Genomic DNA, 20,384 nt, shown 5'->3' on the forward strand with positions numbered 1-20,384 from the left:
ACACACATACAGTTCACACACACCCACACCACACACCCAGCAGCTGACTGTCATTATCAGAGTATCCTAACAGCAGCTAAGACAGCAGCTAAGACAGCTAAACAGCACCTGGGATCCATGTTTGTTCTGCTATCTCACTTCCTTTAGTAATCCCTTCTGTCAAAGGGTTGGCCAGCTGCAAACTGTTTTAACCACACAGCCCAAGATGCACACATACACGTACACACACGTACACACACACATACACACACGCCCACACACGCACTCATACACACACACACGGCTGAAGTGCTGCAAGCTACACGTTAAGGTTATTGTAGCATTACTAAGACAAGTGTGTTTAGGAGAGTATAAAGTTTACCACACACACACACATGGCTGTAATGAATGCAGCTGTGATGCTATATGGATGCTGTTGACCAGTGAGTGAGGTGATCCGCACAGACCTGGACAGAGGAGAACAGCTCAGCAAGCAGGGACCTTCTCACAACTTCTCGTCTTCAGTTGAGGGTATTGCATAAGCCACCATGACATATTTTCATCCAAGCCATTAGGACACAGTTACATAGTATTAGTATAAACCTTGCCCAGCCCAGCCCGGAGAAAGAAAGAGAGAGAGAGAGGATGATAGGGAGGGAGAGGGAGAGAAACAGAGAGAAACAGAGAGGGAGAAAGAGAGGGAGGGGGGGAGAGAGAAGGAGAGAGATAAGAGTGTTTGAGGGTGAGGGTGAGAGAGAGAAGCATGTTACAGGGGGAGAGAGCTTGTTATAGAAGCTCTCAGCCTCAGATGAAGAAAATCTTCTTGTGTTTCTCTTGTTCCCAGAGGAACACTCTCCAATCGATGGTGTTTCTCTAGTTCCCAGAGGAACACTCTCCAATCGATGGCCACTTCATCAGAGGGAGGGCTCCTGTTAGACGACAGACGGCCACTGGTCGTCTGGTGAGGGCCTTGTCACATGACCAAACCTGAGAAAAATAGCCAATCGATGACAGATAGCTTGCATGTTTTGGTCTTTACTCTACATACAAGTGTCAGACAGACAGACAGTGTCTCAGCTGTGTTAAACACAGGGAATACAACATTGCACCTGGTAAACACCGATCTGTGACTGGACTGACTTCTGATGTTTTTTGTTGGTGAATAAACCGCTTTCTTTGTTTGAACGCACTTTCGCCTGCTCTGTCCGGTTGTGACGCACTGTCCTACACCCCGCTTAGTGGTCCAGCCTCATGACACCACAACACACACACACTCCAAACTGGCAAAGCCTTAATGACTCCACCAACCCCTTGATCCTGACTCTACTCTACTGTTATTCTACTGTACTGTTATTTTACTGTACTGTTATTCTACTCTACTGTTATTCTACTCTACTGTTATTCTCCACTCCAGAACTCTGGCTCAGTTTCATCAGGTCTCAGACAGCTTTAGATCATCAGACGTCCACACGTCTCCCCGCCCTCAGAGGGCACCATCACCCCTCACACACACACACACACACACACACACACCTCCTCAGCCCTGTGTCTCTGGAGGGGAGGGGCTACTGAAAGATGGTGTCTGTGGAGGGGAGGAGCTGCTGAAAGATGGTGTCTCTGGAGGGGAGGAGCTACTGAAAGATGGTGTCTGTGGAGGGGAGGAGCTACTGAAAGATGGTGTCTCTGGAGGGGAGGAGCTGCTGAAAGATGGTGTCTGTGGAGGGGAGGAGCTGCTGAAAGATAGTGTCTCTGGAGGGGAGGAGCTACTGAAAGATGGGGGGATTTGAACCTGTGATCTCTTGATCTGCAGTCAGATGTTCTACCACTGAGCTGTACCCGCCCCCATGCCTCCTGTCTGAGTGGGGTATCAGCCAGGGTGACCCCCCTTGTGTTTCCTGTGATATCAGGGCATGTGAGGGGGTGTGGAGCTGTGCTCGTCACAATAGCCTGTGAAAAATGCATCAGCAATTATGATGTAACAAGACAGAGAGCGTGATGGTTCAGAGATTTCATGTCAAATAAATGTGTCATGCTTTATTAAAATAATTTAGAGTTCTTCTCTGTCAGTGTTCCTGTTACTTGGACCAGTAAGAATCTGTGTGTGAGTGAGAAAAGGAGAGGGAAGAGAGAGGGAGAGCGAGAGAGAGAGAGAGAGAGAGAGAGAGAGAGAGAGAGAGAGAGAGAGAGAGAGAGAGAGAGAGAGAGAGAGAGAGAGAGGGAGGGAGGGAGAGCGAGAGAGAGGGAGATGAAGAGTGAGGGCTTGGACAGAGAAAGAGAGTTTGTGTTGATTAAGATATGCAACATTTGTATGGAACAAATGAAGTGCACAAAAGGAGCTGTTTCGTATGCCAGCTTGATAAGTGCTTTTGAGGCTCTTCTAATTCTAATGACAATATTGAAGCAATAAATGATCTTGTTTCTAATTCTGAAATAGGATGATAATGAAGATATGATAATGATGCTCCTTCCAGTGCATGGAGAGCAGAGAGAGAGCAGAGAGAGAGCAGAGAGAGAGCAGAGAGAGAGAGAGAGAGCAGAGAGGGAGCAGAGAGCAGAGAGAGAGAGAGAGCAGAGTGAGAGAGAGAGCAGAGAGAGAGCAGAGAGAGAGCAGAGAGAGAGAGCAGAGTGAGAGAGAGAGCAGAGTGAGAAAAGAGAGCAGAGAGGGAGCAGAGAGCAGAGAGAGAGCAGAGTGAAAGCAGAGAGAGAGCAGAGAGAGAGAGCAGAGAGAGAGCAGAGAGAGAGCAGGGAGAGAGCAGAGAGGGAGCAGAGAGCAGAGTGAGAGAGAGAGAGCAGAGAGAGAGCAGAAAGAGAGCAGAGAGAGAGCAGAGAGAGAGAGAGCAGAGTGAGAGAGAGAGCAGAGTGAGAAAAGAGAGCAGAGAGGCAGCAGAGAGCAGAGAGAGAGCAGAGAGAGAGCAGAGTGAAAGCAGAGAGAGAGCAGAGAGAGAGAGCAGAGAGAGAGCAGAGAGAGAGCAGGGAGAGAGCAGAGACAGAGCAGAGAGAGAGAGAGACAGAGCAGAGTGAGAAAAGGTAGCAGAGAGGGAGCAGAGAGCAGAGAGAGAGCAGAGAGAGAGCAGAGAGAGAGCAGAGAGAGAGAGAGACAGAGCAGAGTGAGAAAAGAGAGCAGAGAGGGAGCAGAGAGCAGAGAGAGAGCATGCTGTTTTTGCTGGCTCTCTGCTGTCTTCATAGACTGGCATCAGCTTTGTGAATCATGCAGTCCTGTAGATATGGTACACACACACACACGCATGCATGCATGAAGTACAAACACACACACATATAACTCCCCTTCCACAACTCACACTGCACAAACACACACTGCACAAACACACACACAGCTAAAATATGAGCTCTCACCATCTCTTCCAGCATGCACTATAAATGTAAAACATCTAAACTGATGGTTTTGGCACCAAGGAATTTATTGTACTATACATGTTTATGAGACATGAGAGCAGTGGGTGTATGAATGTGGGAAGGTGGGTGTTGTGTGTGTATAAATCTATGTAATAAGGAATATACACCTTTTAGAAAAATACCAAATCAAAACAGCTTTGAACTCATTCAGGGTTCTGTTGCTATAGGCAACCGCTGGTCCCATGAAATCTGAAGTTTGGCATTGTGACACCTTCACGTCCTCATCCTGGACCCCAACCATCTCTCCTGCACACCAGGTTCCTTCTGGAGACAGGTGCTACCTGCAGTCCTGTTCCTGCACACCAGGGTCCTTCTGGAGACAGGTGCTACCTGCAGTCCTGTTCCTGCACACCAGGGTCCTTCTGGAGACAGGTGCTACCTGCAGTCCTGTTCCTGCACACCAGGGTCCTTCTGGAGACAGGTGCTACCTGCAGTCCTGTTCCTGCACACCAGGGTCCTTCTGGAGACAGGTGCTACCTGCAGTCCTGTTCCTGCACACCAGGGTCCTTCTGGAGACAGGTGCTACCTGCAGTCCTGTTCCTGCACACCAGGGTCATTCTGGAGACAGGTGCTACCTGCAGTCCTGTTCCTGCACACCAGGGTCCTTCTGGAGACAGGTGCTACCTGCAGTCCTGTTCCTGCACACCAGGGTCCTTCTGGAGACAGGTGCTACCTGCAGTCCTGTTCCTGCACACCAGGTTCCTTCTGGAGACAGGTGCTACCTGCAGTCCTGTTCCTGCACACCAGGGTCCTTCTGGAGACAGGTGCTACCTGCAGTCCTGTTCCTGCACACCAGGGTCCTTCTGGAGACAGGTGCTACCTGCAGTCCTGTTCCTGCACACCAGGGTCCTTCTGGAGACAGGTGCTACCTGCAGTCCTGTTCCTGCACACCAGGGTCCTTCTGGAGACAGGTGCTACCTGCAGTCCTGTTCCTGCACACCAGGTTCCTTCTGGAGACAGGTGCTACCTGCAGTCCTGTTCCTGCACACCAGGGTCCTTCTGGAGACAGGTGCTACCTGCAGTCCTGTTCCTGCACACCAGGGTCCTTCTGGAGACAGGTGCTACCTGCAGTCCTGTTCCTGCACACCAGGTTCCTTCTGGAGACAGGTGCTACCTGCAGTCCTGTTCCTGCACACCAGGGTCCTTCTGGAGACAGGTGCTACCTGCAGTCCTGTTCCTGCACACCAGGGTCCTTCTGGAGACAGGTGCTACCTGCAGTCCTGTTCCTGCACACCAGGGTCCTTCTGGAGACAGGTGCTACCTGCAGTCCTGTTCCTGCACACCAGGGTCCTTCTGGAGACAGGTGCTACCTGCAGTCCTGTTCCTGCACACCAGGGTCCTTCTGGAGACAGGTGCTACCTGCAGTCCTGTTCCTGCACACCAGGGTCCTTCTGGAGACAGGTGCTACCTGCAGTCCTGTTCCTGCACACCAGGGTCCTTCTGGAGACAGGTGCTACCTGCAGTCCTGTTCCTGCACACCAGGGTCCTTCTGGAGACAGGTGCTACCTGCAGTCCTGTTCCTGCACACCAGGGTCCTTCTGGAGACAGGTGCTACCTGCGGTCCTGTTCCTGCACACCAGGGTCCTTCTGGAGACAGGTGCTACCTGCGGTCCTGTTCCTGCACACCAGGGTCGTTCTGGAGACAGGTGCTACCTGCGGTCCTGTTCCTGCACACCAGGGTCGTTCTGGAGACAGGTGCTACCTGCGGTCCTGTTCCTGCACACCAGGGTCCTTCTGGAGACAGGTGCTACCTGCGGTCCTGTTCCTGCACACCAGGGTCCTTCTGGAGACAGGTGCTACCTGCGGTCCTGTTCCTGCACACCAGGGTCCTTCTGGAGACAGGTGCTACCTGCGGTCCTGTTCCTGCACACCAGGGTCCTTCTGGAGACAGGTGCTACCTGCGGTCCTGTTCCTGCACACCAGGGTCCTTCTGGAGACAGGTGCTACCTGCGGTCCTGTTCCTGCACACCAGGGTCCTTCTGGAGACAGGTGCTACCTGCGGTCCTGTTCCTGCACACCAGGGTCCTTCTGGAGACAGGTGCTACCTGCAGTCCTGTTCCTGCACACCAGGGTCCTTCTGGAGACAGGTGCTACCTGCAGTCCTGTTCCTGCACACCAGGGTCCTTCTGGAGACAGGTGCTACCTGCAGTCCTGTTCCTGCACACCAGGGTCCTTCTGGAGACAGGTGCTACCTGCAGTCCTGTTCCTGCACACCAGGGTCCTTCTGGAGACAGGTGCTACCTGCAGTCCTGTTCCTGCACACCAGGGTCCTTCTGGAGACAGGTGCTACCTGCAGTCCTGTTCCTGCACACCAGGGTCCTTCTGGAGACAGGTGCTACCTGCAGTCCTGTTCCTGCACACCAGGGTCCTTCTGGAGACAGGTGCTACCTGCAGTCCTGTTCCTGCACACCAGGGTCCTTCTGGAGACAGGTGCTACCTGCAGTCCTGTTCCTGCACACCAGGGTCCTTCTGGAGACAGGTGCTACCTGCAGTCCTGTTCCTGCACACCAGGGTCCTTCTGGAGACAGGTGCTACCTGCAGTCCTGTTCCTGCACACCAGGGTCCTTCTGGAGACAGGTGCTACCTGCAGTCCTGTTCCTGCACACCAGGGTCCTTCTGGAGACAGGTGCTACCTGCGGTTCTGTTCCTGCACACCAGGGTCCTTCTGGAGACAGGTGCTACCTGCGGTCCTGTTCCTGCACACCAGGGTCCTTCTGGAGACAGGTGCTACCTGCGGTCCTGTTCCTGCACACCAGGGTCCTTCTGGAGACAGGTGCTACCTGCGGTCCTGTTCCTGCACACCAGGGTCCTTCTGGAGACAGGTGCTACCTGCGGTCCTGTTCCTGCACACCAGGGTCCTTCTGGAGACAGGTGCTACCTGCAGTCCTGTTCCTGCACACCAGGGTCCTTCTGGAGACAGGTGCTACCTGCAGTCCTGTTCCTGCACACCAGGGTCCTTCTGGAGACAGGTGCTACCTGCAGTCCTGTTCCTGCACACCAGGGTCCTTCTGGAGACAGGTGCTACCTGCAGTCCTGTTCCTGCACACCAGGGTCCTTCTGGAGACAGGTGCTACCTGCAGTCCTGTTCCTGCACACCAGGGTCCTTCTGGAGACAGGTGCTACCTGCAGTCCTGTTCCTGCACGCACACACACACACACACACACACACACACACACACACACACACACACACACACACACACACACACACACACACACACACAGTGTAGCGTCTCCTGGAGATGTGGTGTACAGAGGAACAGTGGGGATGCTGGATCATGCTGGTGTTTCAACCTTCACAAACCAACACTTCAGTCATTATTCATGATCAATTAGTAGCGCTTCACTTTATTATTGATTAGTCACATCAGATTCACATCACAGTTGTCATACTGAGCCTTCAACATCGGGTTCATACTGTTAAGTTCCATTAACTAGAGAATACAAATGATAACCAAAAGCAGTTTTAATATATATATTGTAACTCACGTGTGTAATAAAGGTCTTTATACCTCCACAGTGAGAGTGTTTCCTACAGACACTGTAGCAGGAAGAGGAATGTGGAGATCAAGCTGAAACGATCTGTCTAAACCCTGGAGAGGAGAGGAGAGGAGAGGAGGGGAGAAGAAAAGAGGAGAGGAGGAGAGAGGGGAGGGGAAGAAAGAGGAGAGGGGAGTAGGGGAGGGGAGAGGAGAAGAGAGGAGGGGAGAAGAGAAGAGGAGAGGAGGAGAAAGGGGAGGGGAGGAAAGAGGAGAGGGGAGGAGAAGAGGGAAGAATAAAGCAGGATGATAGGAGTAATGAAAGCAATAACAATCAAAACTTGTCATCCTTTTTAACATGACAGAACATGGTAGACCTGTTCATGCACCAAAATGTGCAAATTCTGAAATGCACATAATAGTTTTGGTAGTGTTATTCACCAAATATGTAACTAAAGGAGACTACCCTGACCCTGCTGAGAGAGACCAACCCTGACCCTGCTGAGAGAGACCAACCCTGACCCTGCTGAGAGAGACCAACCCTGACCCTGCTGAGAGACCAACCCTGACCCTGTTGAGAGACCAACCCTGACCCTGCTGAGAGACCAACCCTGACCCTGTTGAGAGACCAACCCTGACCCTGCTGAGAGACCAACCCTGACCCTGCTGAGAGAGACCAACCCTGACCCTGCTGAGAGACCAACCCTGACCCTGCTGAGAGAGACCAACCCTGACCCTACTGAGAGACCAACCCTGACCCTGCTGAGAGGCCAACCCTGACCCTGCTGAGAGAGACTGTGTTGAGGAAAGACCACTCCCCTTTGTGGAGAGAAGCAGAGAGAGAGACAGCATGTGAGGAGAGAAAACACAGAGAGATAGGGAGAGAGGGAGATGGAGAGAGAGAGAAAGAGCATAACAGTGTGTGTGTTCATTTGTGTGTGTGTTTGTATGTAAGTGAATGTGTGTTTAGTTTGTGCAGTGGAAGGTGTGTGTATAAATATATACGGGTGTTCTGCCAGTTTGAGCTTCTAAAGTCCCACGCTGGGTTATAAAGCTGAGGGCAGGTGGTGTCTCAGTCACTCATCCTGCTTCTGGAAGAGCAGCCAAGCAAACAGGCTGCCAAGCAAACAGACAGACAAGCAGCCAAGCAAACAGGCTGCCAAGCAAACAGAGAGACAAGCAGACAGGCAAACAGGCAGAGGGGCTGCCAGGCAGGCAGACAGACAAGCAGACAGACAGACAAGCAGACAGGCAAACAGGCAGACGGGCTGCCAGGCAGGCAGACAAGCAGACAGACAGACAAGCAGACAGGCAAACAGGCAGACGGGCTGCCAGGCAGACAGACAGGCAGGCAGACAGACAAGCAGACAGACAGACAAGCAGACAGGCAAACAGGCAAACGGGCTGCCAGGCAGGCAGACAGACAAGCAGGCAGACAGACAAGCAGACAGACAGACAAGCAGACAGGCAAACAGGCAGACAGGCTGCCAGGCAGGCAGACAGACAAGCAGGCAGACAGACAAGCAGACAGACAGACAGACAGACAGGCAGACGAGCTGCCTGGCAGACAGACAAGCAGACAGACAGACAGACAGGCAGACGGGCTGCCTGGCAGACAGACAAGCAGACAGGCAGACAGACAGACAGGCAGGCAGGCAGGCAGGCAGGCAGGCAGGCAGGCAGGCAGGCAGGCAGGCAGGCAGGCAGGCAGGCAGGCAGGAACACACCCCTTGTGCTCTTTCCTGGAGCTTCTGACTCCCCCTGGATCCTGCTCTGACATGTAGTGGTGTGTTTAGGATATGTGTGTCTGTGGGTGTGTGTGTGTGTGTGTGTGTGTGTGAGACAGCTCTTCGTTTACAGACAGATGTGCTGAGGAAGGGGAGGCTGTTAGACTGAGAGACTAAACTATTATCAGCTCCCTCAGAGAGTTGCCACGGCAGCTGGGTATTTTGGGAAGTGTGTTTTTTACATGCCAGGAAAGCTTCATAATCAGCACTGATGCTGTTACATGCAGAAACACATGCACACACACACATACATACAGACAAATAAGAACACACACACTGTCAGAAATATTAATCCATCAAGCATTGCACAGTCAGTCGGTGAACAAGTTTAAGAAAGCTTTATTGCTTGTGGCCGGCCCACAAGGAGACAAAAACATCACACGCCATTGTGCTACAAAGTTTGTCTGGTTCACAAGTCTTCAAGCAAGACTATATATTGGTGAGAAGTCTCCTCCCCTGCATATCAGCTGTCAATATGATCGATCCCAGAAATATAGTGCGCGTGCACGTGGAAACTTACAGAGTTCTTTGACCCTAGGCTTGACCATATGATTCAGTCAGCACAGATAAGGTTAACACATTTATTGCACCTCTAGCATACTAATGGTCAACCTAGGTCAGTTTGTCTGCGTAAGCCTCGTGTCATCTATAGATCATGTGGGGAGAGGGTTCTCTGCTGGCAAGGAATGCTGAACACAGAATCATTCTTATTACAGGATAACAGTTACATCTTCAATTTTTCCAACACACACACATCCACCCACACAAACACACGCTATAAACACTATTTTACAGTGCAATAAAAACATCCATTCCTCAACTACAGTCTTGAAACATTGTCGTGTTGCAGTTACCAGGTTGGTACGTTTGGCTGGACTGGTCTAACAGTATTTTGCTCTAGGAACAGGTCTGTATTTACAAGACACTGTGTAAAGTAACCACATCTCAGCTACCGGGCAGAGTGCAACAATAATACTGTAATATCTGTACTTCAGCAACAATGATAGAGAGGAGTCTAGTTGACCCAATTGTAAGTGAAGCTAAGCTCTGTTTAGGGTTAGGGTTAGGGTCTGGATAAAAGCAGGCTCGGAGGTAGTCAAGACAAGAGAGGAGGAGAGCAGAAGAGAGAGAATAGAGGAGAAGAGAAGAAAGGAGGAGAAGATGAGAGGGGAGGAGAAGAAGAGAGAGGAGAGGGGGGGGTGGTCTGGCAGGGAGGGTAATCCCCACACAGTAACATTGAGATACAGAAGCTTGTCTCTTCCATGGACTCATTATACACACACACACACATATGTCCATGTTGTAAAAGAGGGCTATTTAAGAACAGAGAGCTTTGAGGAACAGAACTCTGGTGAGACTCATTTTCTGTTTGGCTGCACGGAGTCAAGACTGATAGTTTTCATGGAATCCATCATAATTAGCTACGGTGTGTGTGTGTGTCAGTGTGTGTGTATCATTGTGCTTGTGTGTGTGTATCAGTGTGTCTACGTATTCTCTCCTCTTCTCACATTTAATATGTAGGACATATAATATGTGTATGTTTGTATATTAATCTACAGTATCTATGCAAATGTACATTATGTCTGTATGTCTATACAGTGTGTATTCTGCATTGTTTGTTTGTTTAAGCAATATCACAAATATCTGCAGTGCCAATAAAACACATGATTTTGAAAGAGAATTGATTCTGTCAAGTTCACTCCTCCAACTTTATTCATTCACATAGGCCATGTTACAGCTTCTCTCTCTCTCTCTCTCTCTCTCTCTCTCTCTCTCTCTCTCTCTCTCTCTCTCTCTCTCTCTCTCTCTCTCTCTCTCTCTCACACGCACACACACACACACACACATTCACAATACTTATGTTGGTTCTCTCACACAAACTACACATCTATACATTTATGCAGATTTGCATGCAGATGCACACACACACACACAGTTGAGAGAGAGGGGTATGTTTACTCATAAACAAATCTACAAACAAAGAGGCCGGCGGCTGAATCAGACTGAGCAGCTCCTGAAATAGCAGCTCCTCTGTGGGGTTAACACACACACACACCCTCACACACACACACACACACACACACACACACACACACACACACACACACACACACACACACACACACTCACTGCTGTGAGAGGGGTCTGGCATCACATGAAGTAGAGGTGGTTTGTAGCAGACTGTCCTGCTGGGCCAGTCCTGACTAAGACCACCAGCACGTCCTCTCGGCCTATCGGCAAGAATCTGTTTTCAGAGTCAGTGATGGCAGACACATCTACGGTGGGATCTCCAGAACTTGGGAACTCACACCAAAACAATCCAGATGGATAAACATCACTTCAGGTAAGAGGAAGAACATGTATTCATTTTTTATTTGGGTGAACTGTCCCTTTAACTGAACTGAGTGTCTCACCAGCCTGGAGAGCAGAGGAGCGTCCGGGAAACATCTCTAAAGAGTCTGACTCACTAACACATCTCTCACTCAGTCCCATGTTCTCTGTACAGAAGCAGAGATGCACTGGGTGGTTGTGGTGGGGGTGGAGGGAGTGGAGGGGGTGGAGGGAGTGGAGGGGGTGGAGGGGCAGACCAGCCAGAGCCTCTGTCAAGGGACTCCTTGGGTCCAGCTGTCATGGAGTTTCCTCCAGGGGAGGTGGACAAAGACTCACTGTATGATTAGAGACAATGTTTTTTAGGACATTTACCCACAAGGAAACTAAAATGGTGTTACCTTGGTTATCACCTCCAGATGATGTCTGAAGCTGGTTCTTATGACTCAGGTCCTCCAGAGGTCGTGTTTTCTTTCTCCTAGAGACAGGACATGCTGAGATGGTGTGTGAATGTGTGTGAAAGAGAGATAGTGTGTGTGCATGTGCATGTGAGTGCGTGTGTGTGCTGTAGTGAGGGAAGTAGTCCTGAAGGTCAGCTGATCTGAGGTCATTAGCACAGAGAGCATCTGTGTCTCAGCCCGCCAACATAACGGACATCTCTACTGTACGTGTCTATAACACCAATCGGCTGTAATTACAGCTCAGTTTGAGTAGTGGTGTGGAACATATTCCCTCAGATTAGCCAGAAAAGATGAGAGAGGATGTTACAGGATCAATACAGGATCTCTGCTCTGCTGAAGAGGAAAAATATCCCTGAAATAAGTTCTTCTCGACTGGCTTCACAATCGTTTAATCATCTGTCCATTCGTGGCTCGCATCCACCGTGACTCACACATCCCACCGAGAGGAGAGCACCACACACACACAGACAGGACACACACGTGTACACTCACACACACACAGACATGAACAAACACACACACACACAGACATGAACAAACACACTCACACACACACAGACATGAACAAACACACTCACACACACACAGACATGAACAAACACACACACACACACAGACATGAACAAACACACACACACACACACAGACATGAACAAACACACACACACACAGACATGAACAAACACACACACACACACACACACACACAGACATGAAGACACACACCCAACAGAACACCATCATCTTTGTGTGTGTGTTTCCATGGATGTGTTTCTGTGTGTGTGTGTGTTTCTGTCAGTTGCGATTTCTTTAAGACTGCAAAAGAAGCTCAGCTTCCCCTAACATTTCAAAAGATTCATGGTCAATAATTTACTATTTTGTAAACTTTTCAAATGAGTTAGAACACGTTCATATCGAAGACGAGTTCATTCAGAATCAGCTACATATATTAGCAGGTCGACTGACTGATTTCCGTCTCATACATTCCCGTAGCGCCACAGTGCATTTCCCTGTGGAAGCTCAGCTTCCATGGACTTCAATGGGGCTGCTGTGGACAGTTGTTTTCAGTGCTTCGAAACTATACAGTCATTGGATAAATGCTGTGATTATGTCCCGCCCTGGACGCTCGGCGTCTCTGGGGCTGTCGAAAGACTGCATCTCCTTTTGATTGACAGCGATTTTGTACTATATAAAGGCGAGCTCAGTCCCTTCGTGGATTTTGCAAGTGTAGTTGAAAGACAAACTGCTGCAACCTATTTCTTGGTATTTGCTTGGCGACACTGCTAGCCAATTATCATCATAGATTTTATATAATTATACACCACATTTCTTGTTTCAGTTTGACCTAATTCCCACATTTCCTCTTTCGAGTTTAATATTGTTTCGTGAGATCGTTCGTTCATTCATTCAACAGCATGCTATGCTAGTGTCGTAGGGGTGAACTAGCCAGTGAACTAGCCAAATAAATTGAAAGATTTATGATGGAGGCCGAAAATGAGCTTCCCCTATTTGAAAGACCAGCAGCCGCCACTGGTTTCTACGTATGTGTTTCTGTGTGTGTGTGTTTCTACGTATGTGTTTCTGTGTATGTGTTTCTGTGTGTGTTTCTACGAATGTGTTTCTGTGTGTGTGTGTTTCTACGTATGTGTTTCTGTGTGTGTGTGTTTCTACGTCTGTGTTTCTGTGTGTGTGTGTTTCTACGTATGTGTTTCTGTGTGTATGTGTTTCTACGTCTGTGTGTGTGTGTTTCTACGTATGTGTTTCTGTGTATGTGATTCTGTGGGTGAGGGTGTTTCTATGGCTGTGATTCTGTGGGTGAGGGTGTTTCTGTGTGTATGTGTTTCTATCTGTGTTAGCTGGGTCATCTTCATTTAAAGAACTCATTTAATGGTTTATCTTTATGGACAACTCCTTAAACTGTCGGATTGATAAAGAGTTTAGAGGGAAGAGGGAAGGGAAGATAACTGAAGCTGACAGGAGTTATAGAGAGAAAACAGTGTCTCTCAATCCTCCGACCTCTCTGGACCACAGCGTGGTCAACATTCTTCAGACAGCACGTCAACACTGTCCATCATGGACTGGATGTAACAAACCTTAAAGATTCATGTTCAGGAACTTTAAATGAGCGCTGTTAGATAAAGTATTATAGTCAGGTATAGGAGGTGGGTACTGATAGTCAACAACAACAGCATGAAAGGCAGATTTACACTATCAGCTGTCTGGTTTTATTTACTACACTGTATTAGTCCTATTAAAGAATTAAACCGGTAATGTTTAGTACTGTAAGGAGATGGCACTGATGTATGGCACTGATGTACTGTAGTTCAGAGTCAGTTCAAATCATGTCAGCAATGCACCTGGCAACTGAGATGTGGTTCCTTTACGCTATGCATGTGCCTTATTTATTTTGTTCAGTTGTGAGGACGTCTAGGACTTAATTTTAATGATGTTGCAGACGTAACAACCTCAGGAACAGCCATGCAATTCTCATTAGATAAGATAGTTTGTATTATCAAACTATAACTAATGAGATCAGTTTCAAGAAATGTTTACATGTACCTTCCCATACGATTACAGTAGCCAACCCAGTGCTCACCTTTGTCAGTTGTAACACCTGAATAGCTTCACAGCTCTCAGGAGAATCACCAGGCTGTATGAGGAGGAACAATCAGGCGTTCTGATGCAGGCCGGGGGACCAATCAGAGATGAGACATGTCACGTGTGATCAGCTGGGTCAGAGGCAGGGCAGCCAGGTGAGAGTGAGGCATTCTGGGTAATGTGCTCTGACAGAATGCGCAGAAGACACACACACTGACATACCCGACAAGACGTCCAGCTCGACCACTCGTCAAGCACCATACTGCTCAGCGGCATCTGTCAAGCACCATACTGCTCAGCGGCATCTGAGGCGACAGCATGCAGGGAGGGGTGGGTGTGTGTGTGTGGATAATTTACCTGTCCAGACAGCATTTTGAGGGCTTTAGAATTGAGGAAAGTACTTTCTGGTCAAACTGTCTGTGTCAGGAAATAAAAGGGAGCTAAACTGATAGGGTGGACACTTCTAGAAGATTTCACAGCTTTTAACTGACATCAGTCAAAGATAGAGGTTGTAGTGTGTGTGTGTGTGTGTGTGTGTGTGTGAGTGTGTGTGTAAGGGGAGGTTGGGGGAGGAGGGAAGCAAGAAGTGGGTTCACCTCCAGTCGTAACCTTGGTGACCTCTGTCAGAGTGTTAGACAGGTGTGTCAAAGCAGAGAGTGTTTCCTTATCAAACACAAACAAGCACACACAGACAGACAGCCAGCTACTGCAGGGAGGGAGAGATAAAGCCAATCACGTTACACCAGCATCCTGCTACAGGACATCACGTTACACTTTAAAATTGTTTAGACTTTATTTCTGAAACAAGGATCGTAATTAATTTGGGTACACATACACAATAAATATATAAAATGTTAGTTTCTTTTGTAAGAGAAAACAAAATGGGCATTCCTTTCAAATTTGTGAGTAAAGGTTCCTGCAGATATGCAGAGGTACGCAAAACAAGGTTAACCCTAACCCAGAGAGAGAGAGAGAGAGAGAGAGAGAGAGAGAGGGGGAGAGAGAGAGAGAGAGAGAGAGAGAGAGAGAGAGAGAGAGAGAGAGAGAGAGAGAGAGAGAGAGAGACACACACAGACAAGGAGCAACAGAAAAAGCAGGGGGAAGAGAGAAAAGCAATCAAATGGTCATAATCAGGTGTCCATTTGACCAGTCGTTTAGTAGGAATGCAACAATTGATAGATTAGTATTTTTTTTTAAATTGTGTACTGCTTTTCAAAATAAACAAACATGGATATAAATTCAGTGGATTTTGCAAAAAGCTAATAAATACATTTGGTCCATTGTGGAAACAGTAACATGAACATTTCACATTATTTCCCCTCCCATCTACAATAAGGTCCATTTGAACCCTTATTCAAGTTGGAAGACCTCCACCCAACTGGGCTGATTAGCGTCTTTAAACACAGATATTGCAGATATTGTGCATACGTACAGACACCATTGTGCAAAAGATTAGTGCTTGTCTAGAAGTACTCAACAAAAAAAGCTTCTATTTTTAAATTCATTTTTAGAAAATTATTTCTCCACCAAATAACACTAGAACTACAGATAATCACACAGTATAATAATACTTTAAGATCGTATCTCAGTAAGAAATGCCTCTTTTAAGAATACACAAAAAAAGCACACATCACAATAAGCCATTCATGTAATTTCAGACAGGGCTTGTATTGTATGTGCTGTCTGGTAAAAATGCAACATTCGCTGACCACAGTCCATCTATGTAAGAGGTCTTTACTTGGCTCCTGCTACAGTAAGCAGTGGTGTCACCGGTGACGCTACTAGCGGTGACACAGAGCAGGTCTCTTCGTGGTCCTGTAGTGTGACGACAGTGCTGTGCCTGAGTCAAACTGTGCAAACACTACAGTGTGTGTGTGTATGTGTGTGTGTGCTTCCTACGGTTGCGGTGATGCTACGATGCCTTTGCTTCGTCAAGATAAGCTAGCACTAGGCTCAGGGACAGACTGTGGCAATGCTAGGCCTAGGGACATAGACTGTGAGTATGGCTATGCTAGGCTATGCTAGTTTAGGCAAGGGACACGACTGGTTATGAATATGCTAGGCTATGCTAGTTTAGGCAAGGGACATGACTGGTTATGACTATGCTAGGCTATGCTAGTTTAGGCAAGGGAAAGGGACACGACTGGATGTGGCTATGCTAGGTTATGCTAGTTTAGGCTAGAGACACGACTGGTTGTGGCTATGCTAGGCTATGCTAGTTTAGGCAAGGGACACGACTCGTTGTGGCTATGCTAGGCTGTCTAGGAACAGACAAAACGTGAGTCTGCCTTTGATAAACTAGGCTAGATTAGACCCAGGGACATTGACAGACTCTGGGTCTGTTGAAACTGGGCTAAGCTAGGCTAGGTCCAGGGACATAGACTGTGGGTGCTGGAGTACAAACATTGGCCAGGCAGTGATGATGTAGAAGAAGGTAACACGGTCGATCAGACCTGACTGTAAACAGTAGTCTCTTGGTAGTCTTTACATACATGAACACAGGAGAGAGGAGGAGGCTGGATCAAATGACCCTCCCTCATGCTCTGAGACGTCATCTCCTGGGTGAAACACAGCTGGGATCTGAAGGTTCTGGTGTGGCTCTGCTGGGGTCACTGCTGCGGTTAGGAGGTGTGTTATCCAGAGGAATGGCGTCAGGCGAGGTCTTGGCTATGAGGTGACCAGGGAGTAGACCATACTAGGAGAGAAGATAAAAAGAAAAGTCATCTTCCGTTTTAACCAAGAGGATTAGGGAGAGAAACAATATACACACGACCTTGTCCTGGGAGGACGACCTCTGTCCTGGCAGGACGACCTCTGTCCTGGCAGGACGACCTCTGTCCTGGCAGGACGACCTCTGTCCTGGCAGGACTTCCTGCTGAGCAGCAAGGAGGAGGCTCTGGTGTTCACATCGCTTCAAACACCAGAGCTTCGCGGCTGTTTGTGTTTCTAATGCTGGGGACACACTACAGGATAATCGGGCCGATTTTGCCCCTTCCGACAATCCTAGGTAACGTCTCGATTATCTTGATGGTTCTTCAGATTATTGTATCAAATGTTCCCTTGGTGTGAGGTGTGTCAAGAGTGACCGAATCTGCTCGTAAGGACGTCGAAGGCGCCCCAATCGCGAATCCGAAAAATTCAACATGTTGAATATTTGCGATCAAAAATCCTGATGTGTGGGGAGAACCCCAAGGACAAACCCTGAGGTTATCACGTGAAACGAAACAATATCCAATCAGAAAGCAAGCTGAGAGAAGACAGAAGCATAACAAACAGAGTCACGGCGCAACACAAAGTTAAATGGAATTGATTTGTGGCAACAGCAAACCCTTTTTTTTTTGTGAATTTTCTGTGAAAACAATTCCAAACACTATCATGGCAATTTCTTCTGCATATAGTCCGCAATGCTTATTCTTAAGTCTCAACAGATTTTGCGAGATTTCTTGTGTCAACAGTTGTGACACTGGTTGGAAATCTGTTTGTGTGTGGTGTGCTGTCTTTGTCAAATCATGGCACACCACACACTGTAGGAGCAAACGGCTAAATCGTGTTTGTGGTCTCTCACAGTTTGAAAATCTTAGAAGGTTAGAAAAATTGTTTAGTGTGTCCCCAGCATTACGCTTGATCGCTGCCAGTGTTGATTTCCATTTTATTTAGTTTGATACTGCAATTAAAAGTCTGGTTTAACGTTCTCCTCTTAGTGAGAATCAAAACAGGGTGTCTTCAGTCTACCGTGACTGAATAAGCCCCGCAAACTTGATGAAAATCACAGTAAAAGTTAAGTTTAATTTATTTATGCGGGCAGATAAAATGGCGATTAGAATGAGATGTGCAGCGAGGCATGACCTCACAAAGCCTCTTTTAATGCGGCCGAACATCAGATGATTTATTGAAACCAGGAGAGGGTTGTTGGAGTGTTTGATTAACCCTGTAGCAGGCCTGGGTGCTCTAATCTCAGACTTAATGTTTAATGGACAATCTAGACGACTGTAGGTGGAAACACCATCTATAGAGCTGCCTGTGAGCAACACACTTAGCCACGCAAACTCTGGCTGACTTCACATTCTGTGTGTGTGTGAGGGTGGGCACAGCTATATTTTTTTCAGCAAATCACAGATGAATTAATTCAGTCACATTCTTGGGGTGTGAGGGATGGAAGAGAAGTGAGGGGTACAGAGGGAGGTGAGGGTAGAGAGGGAGGTGAGGGTAGAGAGGGAGGTGAGGGTAGAGAGGGAGGTGAGGGTAGAGAGGGACGTGAGGGTAGAGAGGGACGTGAGGGTAGAGAGGGAGGTACAGTAGTTAGGGTTAAAGGTCAGTAGCAAGACATGAACAAACGCAGAGACTCACTACTGCAGCCTGTGATGGGGCGAAGTCAGGTCCAGTACACACTGTAGGAGGAAGGAACCGCACTCAACATGACCGCTCTAAATACGACCACTCCCAGTAGGACCGCACAACCATAAAGAGAAGAGTTATAGAGAAGGTGTACAGATAGAAGGAGAGGAAGAACAGATCGCTCACCAGTAGAGATAGTAGAAGGAGAGGATGAACAGATCGCTCACCAGTAGAGATAGTAGAAGGAGAGGATGAACAGATCGCTCACCAGTAGAGATAGTAGAAGAAGGAGAAGATGAACAGCTCGCTCACCAGTAGAGATAGTAGAAAGAGAGGATGAACAGATCGCTCACATGTAGAGATAGTAGAAAGGGAGGATGAACAGATCGCTCACCAGTAGAGATAGTAGAAGGAGAGGATGAACAGATCGCTCACCAGTAGAGATAGTAGAAGAAGGAGAGGATGAACAGCTCGCTCACCAGTAGAGATAGTAGAAAGAGAGGATGAGCAGATCGCTCACATGTAGAGATAGTAGAAAGGGAGGATGAACAGATCGCTCACCAGTAGAGATAGTAGAAGAAGGAGAGGATGAACAGCTCGCTCACCAGTAGAGATAGTAGAAGAAGGAGAGGATGAAGAAGGCCATCTTGCACCAGGCTTCCTTCTGACAGAACCTCAGAGTGTCTCCGTTCATGACGGAGGCAGGGTCATACAGCTGCTCCTTGGTGTCTGTTGGGCTGTGAAAGTACCTACCGAAGAGAGACACACACACCAGGGTAGTCCACCCGCACACACAGGGGGGAGGGGGAGGACAGGATGGGGGGGAGGAGATGGAGGATAGATGAGAGAGGATGGGAGAGATGGCAGGATGAGTTGAGCAGGCAAACCATTGGATGACAACATTCCAACTCTTGAATGTTTTCCAGTTTGAAACATGAGGGGTTTCTGACACCGAAGAGGCAGGAACGTGTTCATAGTATATATGAGTATATACTGTGTATATATACTGGGTATATACTGTGTATATACTGTGTGTATACCCACAGCAGGCTGCAGGCTGGGCCTGTGGGGAGGGGGGGCTCTGATCTACATGCTGGCTGGGTTCACGTGTTCATCATCATGGTTCATGTATGGAAGAAAATCAGTAACATAATGTTGGATTGAATACTTAATATTGAAATGTAAACACCACCAAATGTTTGGTTTTTAATTAAACTCTTTAAAAACGAAATATGAATTGATTTAGAGGTAAAAAAATTAATGATCTGATCCAAAACTTAAAGGTTCAGAAATTCAGGTTGCTCAAATTCGAATGGTGAAATTTCAATATCGTTTTTCATTTTTCTTCTCAAAATCCATTCGAATTTAAATCCCAAAAAATTGAAACAAAACAATTTGAGCGAAAAAAAATATACATTATTGCAACATACGGGAGACCAAGGTATTGCTCGCCTCAGACCGGACCTCTCTCCTAAGCCTGGACCTCTCTCCTGTGTTTGTTCAGGCTGTGATTGGATGACTGATCTGCATGTGTGACTGCCTGCAGCTCCACCTGGATGAGAGGGGCCTGAGGAGAGGTCTGCAGTGGGACCCTTCTAGGAGAAGTGAGATGGTTTGATTGCATAAAGTCTTGATTGCCTTACCTATCCTTGGTATCCCGGATGTTGCAATCAGATTTTCTTCTGCTTTTTGGGCTTGAACTATTTTGGTTCAAATTTTTGGGATCTGAATTTGACCGTTCGAATTTGAGCAGCCTGAATTTAGTTCTATTTGAATTTCTGAAGCTTGAATTTAAGAGATCTGAATTTTGTTGATAGAATATGAGCAACCTGAATTTCCGAACCTTTAATTTTTGGATCAGATTTTTTATTTTTAATTGAAATAAAATCATATTTCAATTTTAAAGAGGTGAATTCAAACCAACAAATTTGGTGGTGTTTAAATGTCAATATTCAATATTTGTATATGTCACATATACATGGCACAATATGCAGTGAAACTGA

General features: G+C 47.7%; 1 long non-coding RNA gene across 1 annotated transcript; it reads right to left on the reverse strand.

Moving 5' to 3' along the window:
* Nucleotides 1-15,115: 15,115 nt before the first annotated feature.
* LOC124468966 lies at nucleotides 15,116-19,119 on the reverse strand. The gene is made up of 3 exons (XR_006956253.1): nucleotides 18,987-19,119; nucleotides 18,394-18,434; nucleotides 15,116-16,741 (listed from the first exon to the last, which is right to left on the reverse strand). It is a non-coding gene; the product is annotated as an uncharacterized LOC124468966 (long non-coding RNA).
* Nucleotides 19,120-20,384: the final 1,265 nt, after the last annotated feature.

The sequence above is a fragment of the Hypomesus transpacificus genome, chromosome 6, assembly GCF_021917145.1.
Source record: "Hypomesus transpacificus isolate Combined female chromosome 6, fHypTra1, whole genome shotgun sequence".
Taxonomy (NCBI): Eukaryota; Metazoa; Chordata; class Actinopteri; order Osmeriformes; family Osmeridae; genus Hypomesus; species Hypomesus transpacificus.